The sequence below is a fragment of the Herpailurus yagouaroundi genome, unplaced genomic scaffold (genome assembly GCF_014898765.1).
Source record: "Herpailurus yagouaroundi ecotype Mexico unplaced genomic scaffold, PumYag 202, whole genome shotgun sequence".
Classification (NCBI taxonomy): Eukaryota; Metazoa; Chordata; class Mammalia; order Carnivora; family Felidae; genus Herpailurus; species Herpailurus yagouaroundi.
Window position 1 is genome coordinate 4,372,476 of NW_024412433.1, and position 18,202 is coordinate 4,390,677.

At 49.3% G+C, this 18,202-nt stretch overlaps 1 protein-coding gene across 1 annotated transcript in view; it reads left to right on the forward strand.

Annotated features, from left to right (window-relative positions):
* The window catches only part of DRC11 (dynein regulatory complex subunit 11), a 159,545-nt gene that overhangs the window by 53,286 nt on the left and 88,057 nt on the right, over positions 1-18,202 (forward strand). The gene's annotated exons all lie outside the window — the stretch shown is intronic.

Genomic DNA, 18,202 nt, shown 5'->3' on the forward strand with positions numbered 1-18,202 from the left:
CACATATCCCTTAACGGATATTTAGTCGGTTTCCATATCTTGACCTCCGTGAATACTGTTGCAGTGAACACGGGGGTGGAGAAGAAAAAAAAACTCACTTCCTCCTGTGTGCTTCTCCCCTACCACACACTGCTATCACCCTCACAAGCATTCGTTCACTGCTGACACCAGGGCTGTGGGTTTTCCACATGTGAAGGAATTTCCTCAGCACCAGCCGGGTGCCCCACAGTTCAGCGCAGTCCCCCGGTCACGGTGCCGGAGCCTGCAGGTTGGGGGCTCGGTCCTACAAGGCTCTTCCCCTGCAGGTGCCAGTCACAGGTCTCTGGTTCTGACCTCTATGTACTATTGACTGATCAGCTATAAATTGGGGTTCCCAGGACTCCCCATTGGGTTCCATAATTTGCTAAAATAGCTCACAGAACTCCGGGGAACCCTGAGGTCTACTGGTGTATTATGAAAGGAGACAGATGAACGTCCAGATGGAAGAGACGTATGGGACAAGGGACCGGGGAAGGGACACCACCGCCCCCAGGACCTCCATGTGTTCACCGGAGGACCTCCAGACCCTGTGCTTTGAGGACTTCTGTGGAGGTTTCATCACAGAGGCACGATTGACCATTAACTCAATTTCCATCCCTTCTCCGCTTTCTGGAGAATAGACAGCGGGGCTGAAAGTCCCGAGCCTCAAATCATGGCTCGGTCTTCCTCCTGACGAGCCCCCATTCAGCAGCCCCCCAGACATTGTTTCAGCAGAACAAAAGGCACTCCTGTCACCCAGAGATTTACGAGCCCTGTGCGAGGAACTGGGGTCAAAGATCAAATATTAGAACAAAGCATTCTCTTAGTGCTCTGATCAATTAGGAAATTACGAGGGTTTTACGAGTCCGAGCCGGGAACTGAGGGCAGAGAGCAATGTATAAACTTTCTATTATTTTAGTGTGCGTATAACCGTGCCGTGCTCAGCTCGTTTCCCAAAAGTGGGAACGTGTTTCACAATGGCCACACCAATTTACACTCCCGCCAACAATGCACAAGGCCTCCTTTTTCTTGTTATTTTTCATCTCTGAGTCCAGCTGTTCTGACAGGTGCGAGGTGCTGTCTCATTGTGGTCCTGATTTGCATTTCCCCGATGATGAGTGATGTTGAGCATTTCTTCATGTACCTATCGCCCATCTGTAGGTCTCTGCTTGAGAAATGTCTCTTCGGTTCCTTCACCCATTTTTTTTTTAAATCAGGGTATATATTTTTTTTAATATATATTGAGCTGTAGGAACGCCTCATATATTTTAGGTGTTAACCCTTTGTCAGATAGATGACTTGCAAACTTTTTCTCCCATTTTATTAGGTCGGCTTTCGCTCTGTTGATTGTTTCCTTTGCTGCACAAAAGCCTTTTAGCTTAATGTCATCCCCCTTGTCTATTTTTGCTTTTGTTGCCTGCGTTTTTGGTGTAGAGTTTTGAGTTTCTAACAAGCTCCAAACGGATGCTGATGCTTCTGCTCCTGGGACGGTACTTTGAGTGGCTCTGGGCCAAAGTTACTGCCACCCTCTGCCAAGGGAAGGGGGACGTGTAGGGAGCCCCCGTAAGGAGTGGCAGAGCACCACTGAAAAAATTAAAACCAAAATTATCCTGGGAATGTGAAAGCCCTCAGGTCTACTGACTCTCTATTACCTGGGAAAGGCAGACGACTTTGGGCCGTCTGCTTTATGGTGCGTGTAATACGTCATGACAGAGGACTGACTGTTCTTTGGATACAGAGCCTTTAGGTTTGTTGTAGCTAGCCCTTCATTTCTGTGTCTTACGGTGACATATGTCGACATGTCTGTGTTGCTCCGGACAGAAATTATCCTGCCTTCATGCTTCATAAATTCGTATTTTCCGTTTGATCCAGTAAGGTCAGAGAACCTGCAGAATTAACCTTTGTGCCCTAAAGCTACCCTTTTCTGTAATGCGTTCCATTGCTGTGTGTACGTGGTTATTTCTTTTTATTTTTTTTTATTTTTTTTTTTAATTTTTTTTTCAACATTTATTTATTTTTTGGGACAGAGAGAGACAGAGCATGAACGGGGGAGGGGCAGAGAGAGAGGGAGACACAGAATCGGAAACAGGCTCCAGTCTCCGAGCCATCAGCCCAGAGCCTGACGCAGGGCTCGAACTCCCGGACCGCGAGATCGTGACCTGGCTGAAGTCGGACGCTCAACCGACTGCGCCACCCAGGCGCCCCCGTGGTTATTTCTTTTTAAAAGTAGCGCGTAAGAAATGAGTTTAAACCATGCATTTCTGTTCTGCTAACGTACACTCTTCCTCTCATGACTACTTTCCCAGGCTTTCTGGATTCTTGAAATAGATAAGGGAATGTGGATGAACCATGGTCGGGGTTTTGAACCAGGAGCGTGTGAACAGAAACTGAGGGCAGCCTATCTGAATGCGAAATCTCTCCATTCCTTCCTCAAGCGGTCTGCTCTTGCCCAGGTGTTTGTACATATTCCTTTGCAAATATTTAAGACAGAAAGGTGCAGGGACGCCACGTGGGGTCATTTTCCCAACGGGAGAGTAACCGAAATCAGACTGATCCATCACGTGATGACTAACATGTTGTTTCTTTCGATAAAATGCAAATGGGCAGGGGGTTGGGCAGGGAGGCTCCTATAGGATTCAAGCACGAGCGAAGGGATTACTTCCGAATCGGGAAGGAAACTTCCGTCTTGAGTGATAACTGCTTGTAATATCCCACTAACAAGGAGAAACACCAGTGAAGAAATCAGGTTTCGCGATGTGCCACTGTGCAATTGCACACCACTTTTTTCCCCCTCTCCTTTGAGAAACGGTGAGCCCCTCAGTTTCCCAAGGAGGGCCGTGGTAATTAGGCCCATGTGCAGCCAATTGCCTTTATTGAGTGTAAGTGAATTTATAGACAGCAAGTGACATTTTGGAGGCTTCTGTGCAGGGGTACAAGCTGCTTTCTTTAGAACACAGGAGAAATTTATGAGCCTGCTGACATTAATGGAGGTAACTGGATGACTGGGGGGGGGGGGAGTACCAGCCGGAAACCCCTCCACCCGTATATTTTTCATACTTGATGAAACACAGATAAATCTCTGTCCTGGGAGTCTGAAACGGTGGGACCCATTGAAGCACAGTGTCAGACCTCAAGGGAAATATTTATCATTTTCGTAGTTCTCCTTTCTAAATCACTGCAAACTAGCACTGGTCATTTTCCCGTTCGTGCAAGAATTGTTGACAATATGCATAAATTTTTAATAGGCCCTAACTTTACCAAAGGTTCTGCAAACCCCATTTGCTAGGCACGGGTGTTTTTCTCCTCAAGCTTCCTCAATAAAAGCACATAAAGTCAGATCACTACGTCAAGTATCTTTTTATAAGAAAGTAACATTAATCACAGAATAGATTCTGTAGGAAACTAGCGTTGCCTTTCGCCGCCAACTCCTGTCACATATAAATCATAGAGCTTCTAGAGCTGAGAGGAACTTTAGAAATGGTCTAAGAGGCGCACCATGCTTGTTTTTAACAACCGAGTAGACAAACCCAGTTCAGCTACACCGTATGGCAGAATGAGCGAAACAGGTCCCCATAGTGATGGAGGTTTTGTCTCACGCCACACAGCTAATTAGCGGCTGTGGCCCCGACTTTCGTCATTTCCAGGAAAATACTATTTTCACGATACATCCAGCCACCAGATGCCTCTTTACTGGGTCCAAAGCTTTATTTTATGTTTTTATTACTGGGACCTAAACCAACAGTTGCTTCCCGTGACCTCCCAGCTCCGCGTGGCTTGCGCGTGGCTCCCTCAGTGGAGCCGAGCCCGTAGGCTCTGGAGCGGATCTGCATGGACAAGTCACCGAAAACCTGGGTTTTCTCATCCGAAAACCACTGACAATAACAGTACCTACCTCGTAAGACTGTTGGATGCGTTAGAAGAGTCAATGATATCAAGTTCTGAGCCCATGAGTGTTAATAGTTCCTTTGGGGCACCTGTATGGTTCAGTCAGTTAAGCATCCAACTCTTGGTTTCAGCTCAGGTCATGATCTCGAGGTACGTGAGTTCGAGCCCCACGTCGGTCTCTGTGCTGACAGCTCGGAGCCTGAAGCCTGCTTCAGCTTCTGTGTCTCCCTCTCTCTCTCTGCCCCTCCCCCGCTCATGCTCTGTCTCTCTCTCTCTTTTTCTCTCTCTCCCAAAAGTAAATAAACGTTAAAAATTTTAAAAATAATAATAGTAATTCCACTAGTATGGAAGGTTCATTGCAAATCATCTCGGTACGTTTACTGGATCGGGTTATCCAGAAATTACACTGCATTTTCAACCACCCTAGTTGGTCACATTCAAGGCGTTCAGGGTACAGGCGAGAAGCAGCAGCCGACGTAGGGAACACACCTGCCTGCCGAGGGCCGGGCAGTCCATCTTTTCCAGCTGGAAAGTCTGTCTGACTTGAAGTCTTCTCTGCTGGTTCCGTGAAATCATCTGCTTTGTCCAACAATCCCCCCCCCCCCCCCCGCCTCCGTGGAGGCTCACTTTGGTCAGGATGAGGTTACATCATACAAGTGGCCGTGCCATCATCTGACAAGAGAGGGAGGGCCCGGGGCTTGAAGAGCTGATAGGAGCCCCCCACGAGCTGCTCTCCCTCCTGTTCTCTCGCATCTCCTCACAAGCGGAGGCCCAGGGTCCAGGCCTGCGTTCCCGTCCCCTCCCTGTCTCCCTGGAACTCTCATCCGGCGTGTGGCTTTCCACCCCATCCGAGCTGCGTTGACTCCCAAGTGTGAGTCCGCCGCCCGGAGAGACGTGGAGGTCCGGCCCGGTATCAGCTGGCTGGGGGACCTCTCAGGTCCGTGTGCCCAGAACCTCATCCCCTCAGAGCTGTCCCCACACGGCCTTTCGCACCCCAGGGGACAGAGAACCCACCCTGCCCGTCCCTGAGGCACAACCCTGACTCCTCTCCTTCTCTGAGCCCAAATTCCAGTCCGTCAGAAGATTCCATCGGCTTCACCTTCACAATATGCCCCAAACCCCCCACGTCTAGGCCTCGGTCTTTGCTGCCACCGGGCCTGGTCTGAGCCGCGTCAGCCCTAACCTAGACTGCGTGGCCCCCTGACTCATTCCTGCGACCACCCTTGCTCTCCGAATCTGTCTCAACGTAATGACGGTGCATTTGCTCTTTATCGCCGCATAACCGTATCAGTCTGGCTTACGGACTCGGTGGCTGGAAACCACAGCCACTGAGCGTCTCGCGGCTGCTGTGGATCCGGAGTCTGGGCTGAGCTGCGTCCTCTGCCCTGGGTCCCCTAGGGCTGCAGACGGGGTCACATCGGCTTCCAAGCTCCAGTGGCAGCTGGCGGCGTGCAGTTCCTGTGGGGCTGCCAGACCGAGGGCCCCAGGGCTTGCTGGCTGTTGGCCAGAGTCGTCCCCCGCTCTGTGGGGGGTGGGCCCCTGGGTCTGGCAACTTGCCTCATCAAAGCCAGCAAGGGAGGGAGTCTACAGACACGTGGAGCAATCACACAAGTGACATCCCGCCGTCTTGCTTGCTGTATCCCGTGGGTTACGAGCCAGCGGCCAGTCCGACCCACACTCAAGGGGAGGGAAACACACAAAGGTGTGAACACCGGGAGAAGGAGAACACAGGGACTACAGTCTGTCCACCACACAGAGGAAGGGTCGTCCTTTAAAATCCGAAGGCGGGTCATGACCCTGCAGTGGCTCCTTTGTCACTCTGGGGCTCACTGGCCCAGGCACCTGTTCCTCCCCAGGGCAGGTGCTGACCTCATGGCAGGAGCCCCCTCCCTGGGAATTTTAGCTCCCAGACCTGCCCCAGGTGTGTGCTCTGTTGGGGCTTCCAGCAGGATCTGGGGGAAGGGAAATTAGGGGCATGTGATTTGGGTGCTGGACCCTTATTCTGGAGGACTTTGGAAAAATGACATGCCGTGGGGCGCCTGGGTGGCTCAGTCGGTGAAGCATCTGGTTAAGCTCAGGTCATGATCTCACATTTCGTGAGTTTGAGCCCCACGTCGGGCTCTGTGCTGACAGCTCAGAGCCTGGAGCCTGCTTTGGATTCTGGGTCTCCCTCTTTCTCTGCCCCTCCTCTGCTCACACTCTATATTGCTGTCTCTCTCTCTCTCTCTCTCTCTGAAAAATAAATATTTAAAAAAATTTTTTGAATTACATGTCATGATTTTCTTGTCCATCTCCAACCCGTTTGCATTTTGATTTTTGTCTCTGACTCAGTTGTCATTTCAGACAGTACTTTTTAGATTTCCAAGTGGCTCGAAATCATACCGCCAGTGTCTAGTCCCAAAAACGTAAATAGTTAAGTGCTAAGAAAATTCAGTGTTGTGGGGCACCTGGGTGGCGCAGTCGGTTAAGCGTCCGACTTCAGCCAGATCACGATCTCGCGGTCCGTGAGTTCGAGCCCCGTGTCAGTCTCTGGGCTGATGGCTCAGAGCCTGGAGCCTGTTTCCGATTCTGTGTCTCCTTCTCTCTCTGCCCCTCGCCCATTCATGCTCTGTCTCTCTCTGTCCCAAAAATAAATAAACGTTGAAAAAAAAAAAAGAAAGAAAATTCAGTGTTGTGTAATACCAATAAAAGCAATGTGATCGTCTCAGCTCATGCAGAAAAATCATTTCATAAAATCAAATATCCCCTTCTTATTTTAAAATTTAAAAAAAATTTTTTTGGGTTAAGCGTCTGATTTTGGCTCAGGTTATAATCTCATAGTTTGTGGGTTCGAGGCCCACATCAGGCTCTGTGCTGACAGCTCAGAGCCTGGAGCCTGCTTCTGATTCTGTGTCTCCCCCTCCTCTGCTTGCTCTCTCTCTCTCTCTCTCTCTCTCTCTCTGTCTCAAAAATAAATAAACATTTAAATAAATGCATACATACATACATACATACATACATAAAATAAAATTTAAAAATGGCAAGACAAGGATTAATTCTCAGCATAATAAAATGTAAGCTGAATAAAAGCAAAGACTTTTAGATGTTCTGTTTACTGCTTTTTCCCAGTGCCTCAAAGTGTCTGTGGCACATCGTAGATACTCACTTAAGTTCTAAATGAGTGCGTGAATGAGTGAAACATCCAGGATTTTTTAAACCAAAAGAAAGCCATGCACTTGAAGAAACGCTGCAGGCCTTCTCAGGAAAGGACAGTATGGATGGCTTTTGCCCCTAATATCAGTTAGTTCCATGAGATAAATTATTTTCAGTATGACATGAAAAGGAAATAAGTATTTTAAAGAAAGTGGCACAATGTAGTTTTTAAATCAGTGATAGACTAAATATGAAAGAAAAATATGTGAAAGTTTAAGAAGGCTATAAATGTTAAAAGGAAGGAATACAAAAAGACTTGTATAAGTGGGCAGACTCACCATGCTCCCGATCCAATGGAAAGACGACATATCTGCTCCAAGTAATTGCTAGACCGCAATTCCAATTAAAATCCCAACAGGATTATTTATTGAACTTGCAAACATAATTATTAAAGTCATTAGGATTAAAACAAGAAGGGAACACCAACAGGGCAGGACAAATGGCACTCTGTTTTCAAGTATATTATTATAAAGAAAAATAAGGTGAATGCATTCTACGAATATAAAAGCAGAAACGTGAATCAACAGAGCAAACTGGAGAGCCCAGGAAGTGACAGACAGAGATGGAAATAGTGTATGATAAATTAAGTGACTAGAAGTAATAAGACTGCAAACGACATAGATTGATCTAATAGACATAGATAGAACATAATAGACATAGATAGAACTAGATTGATCTAATTATTAAGGCCAACAGGAAGTAGAAAGCACAATGGAGAACTTAACTCTCCTAGACACAGGTCACAATTTTCTGACTTCTAGGAACAAAAATATTGTCAAAGAAAATTGGATTGATTCCACTGTAAAATTTACGAAATGTGTATCCTAGTCAAACCCTAAAATAAGACAGAAAGGGAAACCGACCAGGGGTGCCTGGGTGGTTCAGTCAGTTAAGCGTCCGCCTCTTGATTTTGGCTCAGGTGATGATCTCACGGTTTGTGAGTTCAAGCCCCACTTAGGGCTCTGCGCTGACAGCACAGAGCCTGCTTGCTCTCTCTGGTGCTCTCTCTCTCTCTCTCTCTTTCAAAATAAATAAATAATAAAAAAAAAAAACTTGAAGAAAAAAAAAGGAAACCAGCCAAATACCACCTGTATGTTTAATGTAATTTATTTTACCTTGTCGTTTTATTTAATTACCAACATAATTCCTATACGCTGTGGCACGGAAAGCAATACTCAAATGCATACAGAAGAATTTACTGGTCTTCCCCCATCCATTCCCACAGCTGTGCGTGAACCTAGGTGCACACAGGGACACAGCTCGCCGGTCTCCACACACCTGCGGACCGAAACACCCACACCTGAGGCTGTCCGCCTATCCCCTTTTCTTTCTAGAACGCATATCACTTCCCAGCCTGGTCTTCCCCCTTAATATTCTACCATTAACATCTCCGCCATTCCTATAGAGCAGCTGGTCTTTGCGAGAGCTCCGAGTGTGTATAAGGTGCCCGTGGCGAACAGGTAAAAAACGGACGAAGTTCTACCTGTCCTTTGGTAGACCTTCTACCTTTGGTAGACCTTCTGTCCAAGGTAGAACAGAAGCAGAGTTCTACCTTGAGGCTTCACCATAATTATATAGCCAATCCCCAGGGGCGCTTATTTGCAGGGTTTGATCGTAGCTTTTATTATTTACAGTTTTTACTAGTACAGACAGTGCATAGCAGAGTATCTCTGCCTTCACTTCTGTGAAGATTCCTAACGGCAGAACCATTGGGGCAGGAGGGTATCCAGGGCAACCGTGGAAGTCTTAGGAATCCGTTGTCTAAGGATTCACGCAAACACAGCAAGTGGCTGTGATAAGTGGGGACGCCCTGCACATCCAGACACAGGTTCGAGTTCAAGTCAGAATCCGGGCTCTGGAACCATTTGCCTTAGGATAAATCACTTAAACTCTCGCATTTTCCAATTTCCTCCTTCGCAAAGTGGAGGGAAATGCGTATCTCACAGAATTTCTGTAAGGACGAAATGAGAAAGTACTTTGTGAAAGGCAGGTGTGAAAACGCGGTGTAAACCTCCGTGCGACACGCATCTTGTGAGCTGTTGTCATTTCTGCCACTTACGTGGATCCGAGAAAGGACGAGACGCAGATGCACGGGCACGTGGCAAAGTGTCAGCCTCACTAGCAGCTGAAGAAATTCAAGTCCACATCTGGCTTCCACTCCTCACCTAAACTGGTCAAAACCCGTAAAGGCAAAATGGTGAAGGCATCGGAGGGAGAGGAGAGCTGACATGTGGGCGCCACGGGTGAGCGGGTCTCCAGCCAAGCCGTGCCTCCCACGGGTGGAGCGGCCAGAGTCGGGCTGAGTCTCCTTTCTCGGCTCTTGGCCCCGGGCTTCCTGTCGACAGTAGGTCTCTAGAGATCTTCCAGAGAACCAGCACATGTCCAGGAGTGGAGTCCTCGCACTGATAAAATACAGCATGAGGAAATATTTAAAAGAATATTTGTAAGACCTGTAAGCACACACCCTGCGGTTATTTTAAGTCTGGAAAAACCACATCTTCTCAGCAAACAGGGCTCCCGGCTGACAAAAGGTCTTTTTCCATTTCCTGGTTCGGGAAAACAGACTGCGAAGGGAAACGGGAACCGCCTGGCGTGTCCGAGCGTGAATTCTCTTCTTTTCGGGAAACAACCGGGTGCTTTTCCCAGCGTGCTGCCATGACCCTGCCTCCCCAGGGGAACAACCAGTTGGGGGCACGGGGGCACGGTTGTCACCGATTATAATCCTTCCCGTTGAAGATCAGGAGACACGGGCATCCTGTGTGGAGCCTCTCATTTTCCAGAACGGGTTGGGGCTGTTAGTGGGAGACGCCTGTGAGGTGCACACTGAGGTGGCCCGAGCTGAGTTGGGTCACAGTGCGCGGCAGCTCTGGACAGGCCACGTCGGGACCTGGGCGTCCGGGCAGGTTCTCCACCCAGTTCTGGCCCTGCCCCCACACTGCAGAGCCCGGGTGGGCAAGTATTTCAGGCGCAAGGAGGAAACGGCTGGGACGCCTGGTGGCTCAGTCGGTTGAGTGTCCGACTCTCGACTTTGGCTCGGGTCACAATCTCACAGTTCGAGGGTTCAAGCCCCGTGTTGGGCTCTGTGCTGATAGCTCAGAGCCTGCTTGGGATTCTCTCTCTCCCTCTAGTCTGCCTCTCACTCTCTCTCCCTCCCTCTCTTCCTCTCTCAAAATAAAGAAGCTTAAAAAAAAAAAAGGACACAGCAACACCATTGCCTCAGCCACCCTCATACCAGGCAAACACTATCCGTAGAAAAGAAAATACAGCATACTTCCCACTTGCCCTTGTGGAGGTCAAGAGTGGGCAGGAGCAGCCCCTGACCTCGGGCCAGGATGGGGGCTTGGGGTCCATGTGTCTCAGGCAGGAGCCTCTGTCTTAGGCTAAGAGAAGCTTGGGCACAGCGTCGGGCCAAAGACAGGATTGTGAGCGAGGATCGTGGACCAAGGATTTGGATGGGGGTGGGGCAGAGTGAGAATTAAGTGTTTGGCCAGGACGAAACAGTGCGATGGCTTTACACATGTGAAGCCCACGTGGGAGCTCGGTTAGGGGAGAGCAGGTGTGATGGGTGCAGGCCTCGTCCCCTTAAATAATTCTGATTGTGCGGAAGGAGTCAAGAGCAGGACTGGTAGAAGAAGCTGGAAGAAATGTCCAACAACTGCAGATGTCCAACCCCGGAACAACTACAAGACAGCATCACCTAGATTAGTTCTCTGGCAGGGACGGGGACTTGGTGGCCCCTCCCGCTTCTTTCTTTTGTAATAGTCCAAGAGTAATCGGACTTAGTGATACGCGAGTGTCTCTGGGGCTCGGTACATGATATGTTGCACATCCAGCGATCGCATTCAGATCTTTCTGAATATTTTTTAGGCAAAGGGTTAGACGAGTAACTTTAAATTCTATCTTTTGGAAATTGTACTTAATTTAATACGAATTACACGTTGTTCCCCAAAGCTGAATTCTTACTTTAAAATGAATGTAGGGGCACCTGGGTGGCTCAGTCGGTTGAGCGTCTGACTTCGGCTCAGGTCATGATCTCACGGTTCGTGGGTTCGAGCCCCGCGTCGGGCTCTGTGCTGACAGCTCGGAGCCTGGAGCCTGCTTCGGATTCTCTCTCTCTCTCTCTCTCTCTCCCTCTGCCCCTTCCCCACTCATGCTCTGTCTCTATCTCTCAAAAATGAATAGATGTTAAAAAAAATTTTTTTAAATGAACATAACCCCCATGGGATATGCCAGCATTTGTTTGCAGGTGACTGAATGGTAGGAGCTCAGAAATACCTGATGAATCCAGTCTCATTAAGCTCCATGTGCCATTCTCATGCATCGTGTCCTTGGACGATTTTCTCCTTTCTTGGTGTTCCTTTTCCGTCGTGTTCTGTAGACTTGGGCGAAATGAGAGAGCCCTCATCTGCGCGGTTCAGGTGATTTTCCATGCGGCCCCGTGCCATTTTCTACGTCACTCGCCCCATTAGGTGGTCTGACTGCCCGGCTGAGCCACCTGTTCTGGGCTTGACTGCTGCCCCCCATCGGGGGACAAATAGAAAGTCGGAGGGGGTCCGCGAATGGCGCCGAAGCATGTGCAGCACGGTAACTTTGCAAATCAGCAAAACGATGAAAGATCATCAAGTGTCTTTGGAATCAAGATTCAAAGTCTAATTGAGGGAGTGCTGTGATCTCAATCATCACGCACAGAGGCAGCGTGTTGAACACGATAACGTTGCAGGGGTGTTTTGTGTGCTACGATCTAAGTGGAGAAGATCCCCGCATCTATGAAAGGGTTTTCCAAACTGTAAAGAGAAACTGAAGTAATGATCCAAAAATAACTTTCCATCCTTTTCTTCCCTACCCCACACGTACCTACCTGGGCGGGACCTTCGGCTGTCAGATGAGAGGGAATGTATTTATTTGGCTGAAAAACTTATTTTATACAAGGTGGTCGGGGAAGACCTCTCTGATACGATACCGTTTGAGTGTGTGTGTGATCTCTGCGGGAGAACCTGTCTCTGAGGAGGGAGAACCCCCAGTAGACGGGGAGCAGCTGGAAGCAGGGGAGCAGGGGGAAGGTGGTGAGGGCCAAGCCAGGGAGGTAGCAGGTGAGTGTCACGAAGGCCATTGCAGGTGGAGGAACCATATAATTAAATGTCCACACCAGGACACTTAAGAGTGAAAGGGGGTGCCGTTATGAATTGCATGTGACAGAACCTATAAGGAGGGACCTAAGTTAACCTGGTCCGAAGGCCATTGGTTTTCACTTTGAGTGAGAGAGTTGGCAAACTTGGAGCAGAGAAGGGGCGTGATGCGAGGCGGCTTCTGTTTTAAAAGGTTCGCTCTGGCTGCTGCAAGGAATGTGGTCAGAGCAGGAGTGGTCGGGGGCGGGGCGGGGGCACAGCAGGGCATCCTGTGCCTTGTAGTAACGCGCACAAGAGTTGACGGTGGCTGGGACCAGCACAGGCAATGACAGGGGGTCGGATGCAGGGTTTGCGGGCGGTTTGAACAGAGGCACGAAGGAGGAACGTGCTGGAGGACGATTCTAGGTTTTTGCCCCTGGAGGCAACTACGAGTGCTTCCATTTTCTGAAATGGGGAAATGCAGGCGGAGGAGGGGGCTTGGGGGACGAGGTGAGGACAGAGGCTGGGTTTGCGACATCTGGGCTTGAGGAACTCGCTGCGCTTCGGATGGAGGTGGTGGGCAGGCGTCGAATGTAGGTCTGCAGCCCGGGGGACAGACGAGCCTGAGACACGGCGTTGGGAGGGGTGAAGTGCACGGTGCTGTTTGAAGCCAAGAAACCGGATGAGACCCTGATGCACATGCACGGAGAAGAGCCCAAGAGCAGAGCCCTGGGTCCCCAGCACCTATAGTCCGGGAGCCGAGGAGACCCTGACCCGGAAGGCTGAGCAGGTGGCCATCAGGGGCAGCAGAGCCTAGACGGAACCTTCCTCCTGAAATGAAGGGACAGTCAAGAGCTCAAACGCCGATGATAAGCCTCGCAATCTGAGCTCCTTCTGTGTGAGACGGAGGAGGGCTGCCTAAAAAGATGGAGGAGAGGGGAGAGAGACGAGAGGAAGCCAAGAGAGAGAACCTTCCAGAAAAGAGGACTCGGCCATCTGACAGATCCAGAGAGAGTGGAGGGGAGCGGTAGAACGACCGCGGAAGTCGCCAGCAGCAAACTTGTTGCCAGGCTCGTGGATTAGCTTCCTACGGTGACCGTAACAAGTGCCACAGCTGGGTGGCCAAAACAGCCGGAGTTCACTCCCTCACTGTCTGGGGCTCCAGTCCAAGACCGCCGTGGCGTCAGCCAGGTTGGTTCCTTGCACAGGCCGTGAGGGAGAAGCTGTTCCAGGCCCCTCCTTGGCGTGTGGATGGCCACCTTCTCCCTGTGTCTTCACATAGTCCGTGTGTGTCTGTCCTGGGGTCCTAGTCACCCCCTGTTTATAAGGACACCAGTCACATTAGATGCGGGCCCACCCTGCCCCCTCCAGTATAACCTCCTCCCAACAGCCCTATTTCCAAATGAGGCCACGTTCTCAGGTCCTGGTGGTTAGGATCAGGCCGGCCCGTTTGGGGAGTGGTGGTCCCTTCCACCAGTCAGAGAGGGGACCAGCTGTCTCTGCGGCTCCCCACTCCCCTCTCCGGACACATTCAGGCAACGAGTAGCAAAGTCCCCGGGAGGGATGGGGAGGAGAATTTTCCAGGCCGAGACCCCATCATCTTGTCATTCCAGTTATCTGACTACTGCCAATGTTCACAGCATGGGTCAGCCCTAAGCACAGTGGCGTGTTTTCGGGACAGGAGGCCTGGATAAGGCACCCGTGGTGTTCAGACACCGTGGGTGGTGACCAGACAGCACGTCTGTACCCAAGTGAGAGGACAGCGCCTGCCCCTCGGTGATCCTGGGACTGTGGAGAAGGTGAAGACAGGAATGAGGTGCCCGTGGGGGGAGCAGAGTCCAGCAGAAACCATGCGTGTTGTTTGCACCTGTAATCCTTCCTGACACTGTGTCATTGGAATTACTCCCCCAGAAGTCCCCCGATGGGCTTTCACCTGCAGCCGATGCTGTCAGCCCCAGCTGTTTCTGTCAGGAGCACAGTGGGAGCCCAAATCATATTCTCTTTACTCGTCCCCAAGTCAAGGCCAACAGTCCCTGCAGTTTTCACACCTTGCAGTGTGCTGAGCCCAGAGCGACACCTTACAGCTCGTCACCTTACAGCTTCCTTATGATTAGCGGCAGGAGAGATCAGGTGTGTCCCAGCTTTGAGCACCCTGACTCGGGAGAGGGGAGGCCACGGCCCCGCAGCTGAAAAATGTGAGGGTGAAACCCAGCAACCAAGGAAACAGAGTAAAATTCAGTATCTGTCAGCATGCTCTAAGTGACTGAATCACAGGACACACAGGACAGGGCGACATGGACAGGGAGAATCCCAATCAGTGCACACCCAGGGCACACTTAAAATATCCCAAAGCTGGTGGGCACCTGGGTGGCTCAGTCGGCTAAGCGTCCGACTTCGGCTCAGGTCGTGATCTCGCGGTCCGTGAGTTCGAACCCCACGTCGGGCTCTGTGCCGACAGCTCGGAGCCTGGAGCCTGCTTCGGATTCTGTGTCTCTGTCTCTCTCTCTGACTCTCCCCCATTCATGCTCTGTCTCATTCTGTCTCAAAAATAAATAAACGATAAAAAAAATTAAAAAGAATATCCCAAAGCTGGGAAACAACCACTCTGGGGCCAGAGGACTCCTTATGAGGGAGGAAGAACATGGGGATGGTGTGAGCACAGCAAGTGTGTGTGTGTGCGCGTGCGTGCATGATGCAAGTGTGTGTACATGTATGTGTGTGCGTGCATGATGCATGTGTGTGTGCATGATGCGTGTGTGCATATGCATGCCTGATCCATGTGTGTGCATGTGCATGTATGATGCAAGTGTGTGCACGTGTGTGTGTGCACACGTGTGCATGGAAGTGAGACAGAGCTATCAGGTTATGCTGTCATGTCTCGATGAGAATTTTAAAATCTATTAAATGTGTGCCCTACAACAGTTTGTGCAGTCTCTAAGGCCAAGACATCCAATTTCAGTTTATGGTTAATTACTTAAACTAACATGACTTAAAAAAAACAAAGTATGTCCTTGTATCTGTTAAAAATAGATATATTTGATCCTGTTTTTGCAAAAAGAACTATGAAAACTATCATACATGCATTATTAAATCTTACTATGACAATTGATGTGTAACATAATTATGAATTCTATTTTAGAAATGGCACATGTAAATCCTGTTTGTGTTCAGTTTATGTCAGTTTCTAGGTTTGTTCTGAGTCCCCCAAAACACTCAAGCTTTGAAGTGTGGAATTAAAATTAGACAAGGAAGCTGCCTATAAAGTGGCCTTTGGAGGGATGGGCCGGTGGGTGCACAGAGCAAGAGTGTTTGAGCTTTTAATCCAAATGTATTCATAGTTGTTTGGGTTTTTTTATTTTTTTAATGTTTATTTTTGAGAGAGAGAGAGAGAGAGAGAGAGAGACATAGTGTGAGCTGGGAAGGGGCAGAGAGAGGAAACACAGAATCTGCAGCAGGCTCCAGGCTCTGAGCTGTCAGCCCAGAGCCCGACGTGGGGCTTGAACCCACAAAACGTGAGATCATGACGTGAGCTGAAGTCGGACGCTCAACCGACTGAGCCACCCAGGCGCCCCAAATGTATTCATACTTTTTAACCTGTCAAGGCCAAGTGAAGCACAGAACAAGATAGACTGTGGTCAGGCAGTTTAATAAGATTTGAGATTTGAGTCTTGTGAACAAGCAGTGTCTGAAGTCAAATACATGCATCAGCCATGTGATTGTGGAAGGTGAGAGCATCAGGGCAACGGCTGACATGTCAGTCTTCAGATCACTGTCTCCCATCACTACATCCAGAATCTCATTGGTACTAATCAGGTGTGTGTTGATTGACCATATCAATAGATGGATGGTTGGATAGATTGGATGGATGGAGGGATGGAGGGATGGAGGGATGATGGAGGGATGGATGGATGATGGATAGATGTATGGATGGGCGGATGGACGGATGGATGGATGGGTGGGTGAATGAATGGATGATGGATGGGTGGAGGGATGGATGGGTGGATGGGTGGATGGATGGATGGATGGATGGGTGGAGGGATGGATGAGTGGATGGATGGATGGATGGGTGGATGGATGGGTAAATGAGTACATGAGTCCACCAAGGTAGCTACAATGATGGCAGCTCCATTGACAGAATGTCACTTAGCATGTGACATAGTCTAGTCTATGTCTAGTGACAATATCACTAAGCAGTGTGACTTAGTGTCAGTGTCACTTAGCATGTGATCTCCTACCATCATCCTGCCCTTTCATTTGGCCACATATGCCCCATCGTGGTCAGTGCTTTTCAAAGCAAAGCTAAGGAGCTGAGTCATGTTCCTATTAAATGAGCCCAAAGGAAAGGCTCAGGAGACCTGAGATATTTTGTGCAGACAATGATGTGACTGTTTTAAAATGCTTGAAGAGTAATCCTGTGGAAACACCGGGGCAACAGCCAGCAGGGGTGTTGACTCCTAAGCATGAACCAAGCAGCAGCCCCAATTCAGAGTCAGCCCTCACCACCATGCATGTGCCTTTCAAAAAAAAGGTTTCATTTAACAGTATCCTTGAGGACACAGTAAAAAGTAATTGTATTAAGAAGACTTGGCAATTGGGGCGCCTGGGTGGCTCAGTCAGTTAAGTGTCCCACTTCGGCTCGGGGTCATGATCCTGCGGTTTGTGGGTTCGAGACCCGCATCGGGCTCTGTGCTGACAGCTCGGAGCCTGGAGCCTTCTTCGGATTCTGTGTCTCCCTCTCTGTGCCCCTCCCCCGCTCACACCCTCTCAATGTCAAAAATAAATGAATAAACATTAAAAAAAAAAAGACTTAACCCTTGACTACACAGCTTTTTAATATTCTGCCTGATGAAATCAGAAGTGCACTGAATGCTTTTGGCCGCACACCGAGTGTGCTGGCTATCTGGACGCACACCTGTGGAGCCGTCTGCTTTCAGCCGAACCAGCCACTTTTCATGGAACATCATTCTTTTTTTTTTTTTTTTTTCAACGTTTATTTATTTTTGGGACAGAGAGAGACAGAGCATGAACGGGGGAGGGGCAGAGAGAGAGGGAGACACAGAATCAGAAACAGGCTCCAGGCTCTGAGCCATCAGCCCAGAGCCCGACGCGGGGCTCGAACTCACGGACCACGAGATTGTGACCTGGCTGAAGTCGGACGCTTAACCGACTGCGCCACCCAGGCGCCCCGGAACATCATTCTTAATTGAGCAAACAACTGCCAGATTCTCAAAAAAGTGAACCAAATGAGCCTGAAGGAAAACCTCTGACATGGCAGAAATTAAATTTTTGGAACTCTTGTGATCACCCCCGTGAGCCTGAGAGCTTCCCATTACTCAGGCTTTTGGTTTTGAGATCGGCGGAATTGCTAATGAATGATGAAATGTGGTGAACGGGAGGACAGGTTTTCTTCCCAAGCTTCAACCAAAACAGCATGTTGCAGCAGAACGAATATGGAAGCAGATAGGAGCGGCCAGCTAACGCCCAAGCCAGGCATTAAAAAGGCTTCAAAGATGCAGAACAGTAACACTCTTCTATTTTTGTTTGTTTGTTTTCAGACATGTACTAAAGATGTTATTTACGTGAACATATAAGGGGTTTGTCAGCGTTGTTATTAAGTGAATTTAAAATGCACGTTTTAGAAATTTCTCCGTTTTAGTATCTAACACAGTAAATACTTGTAGCTAGAACTCACATAAACAAGAGCTCTTTGAGATGCTCAAAAATTCTAAGAGTATAAAGGGCTCCAAAGGGCAAATGTTTGAGAACCACTGTTGTAGACTCATCTTCAGCACGGCTGTCTCCTCTAACCCTTAGTTTCTCTGCCTCAGTAGACCCCCAGGCACGTAGAAATAGTAACCACACACACCCCTCGCAAAATTCCTCAAGATTCAATTGCCAAGTCTGCGGGGCGCCTGAGTGGCTCAGTCGGTTGAGCGGCCGACTTCGGCTCAGGTCATGATTTTGCGGGCTGTGGGTTCAATCCCCCCATCGGTCTCTGTGCT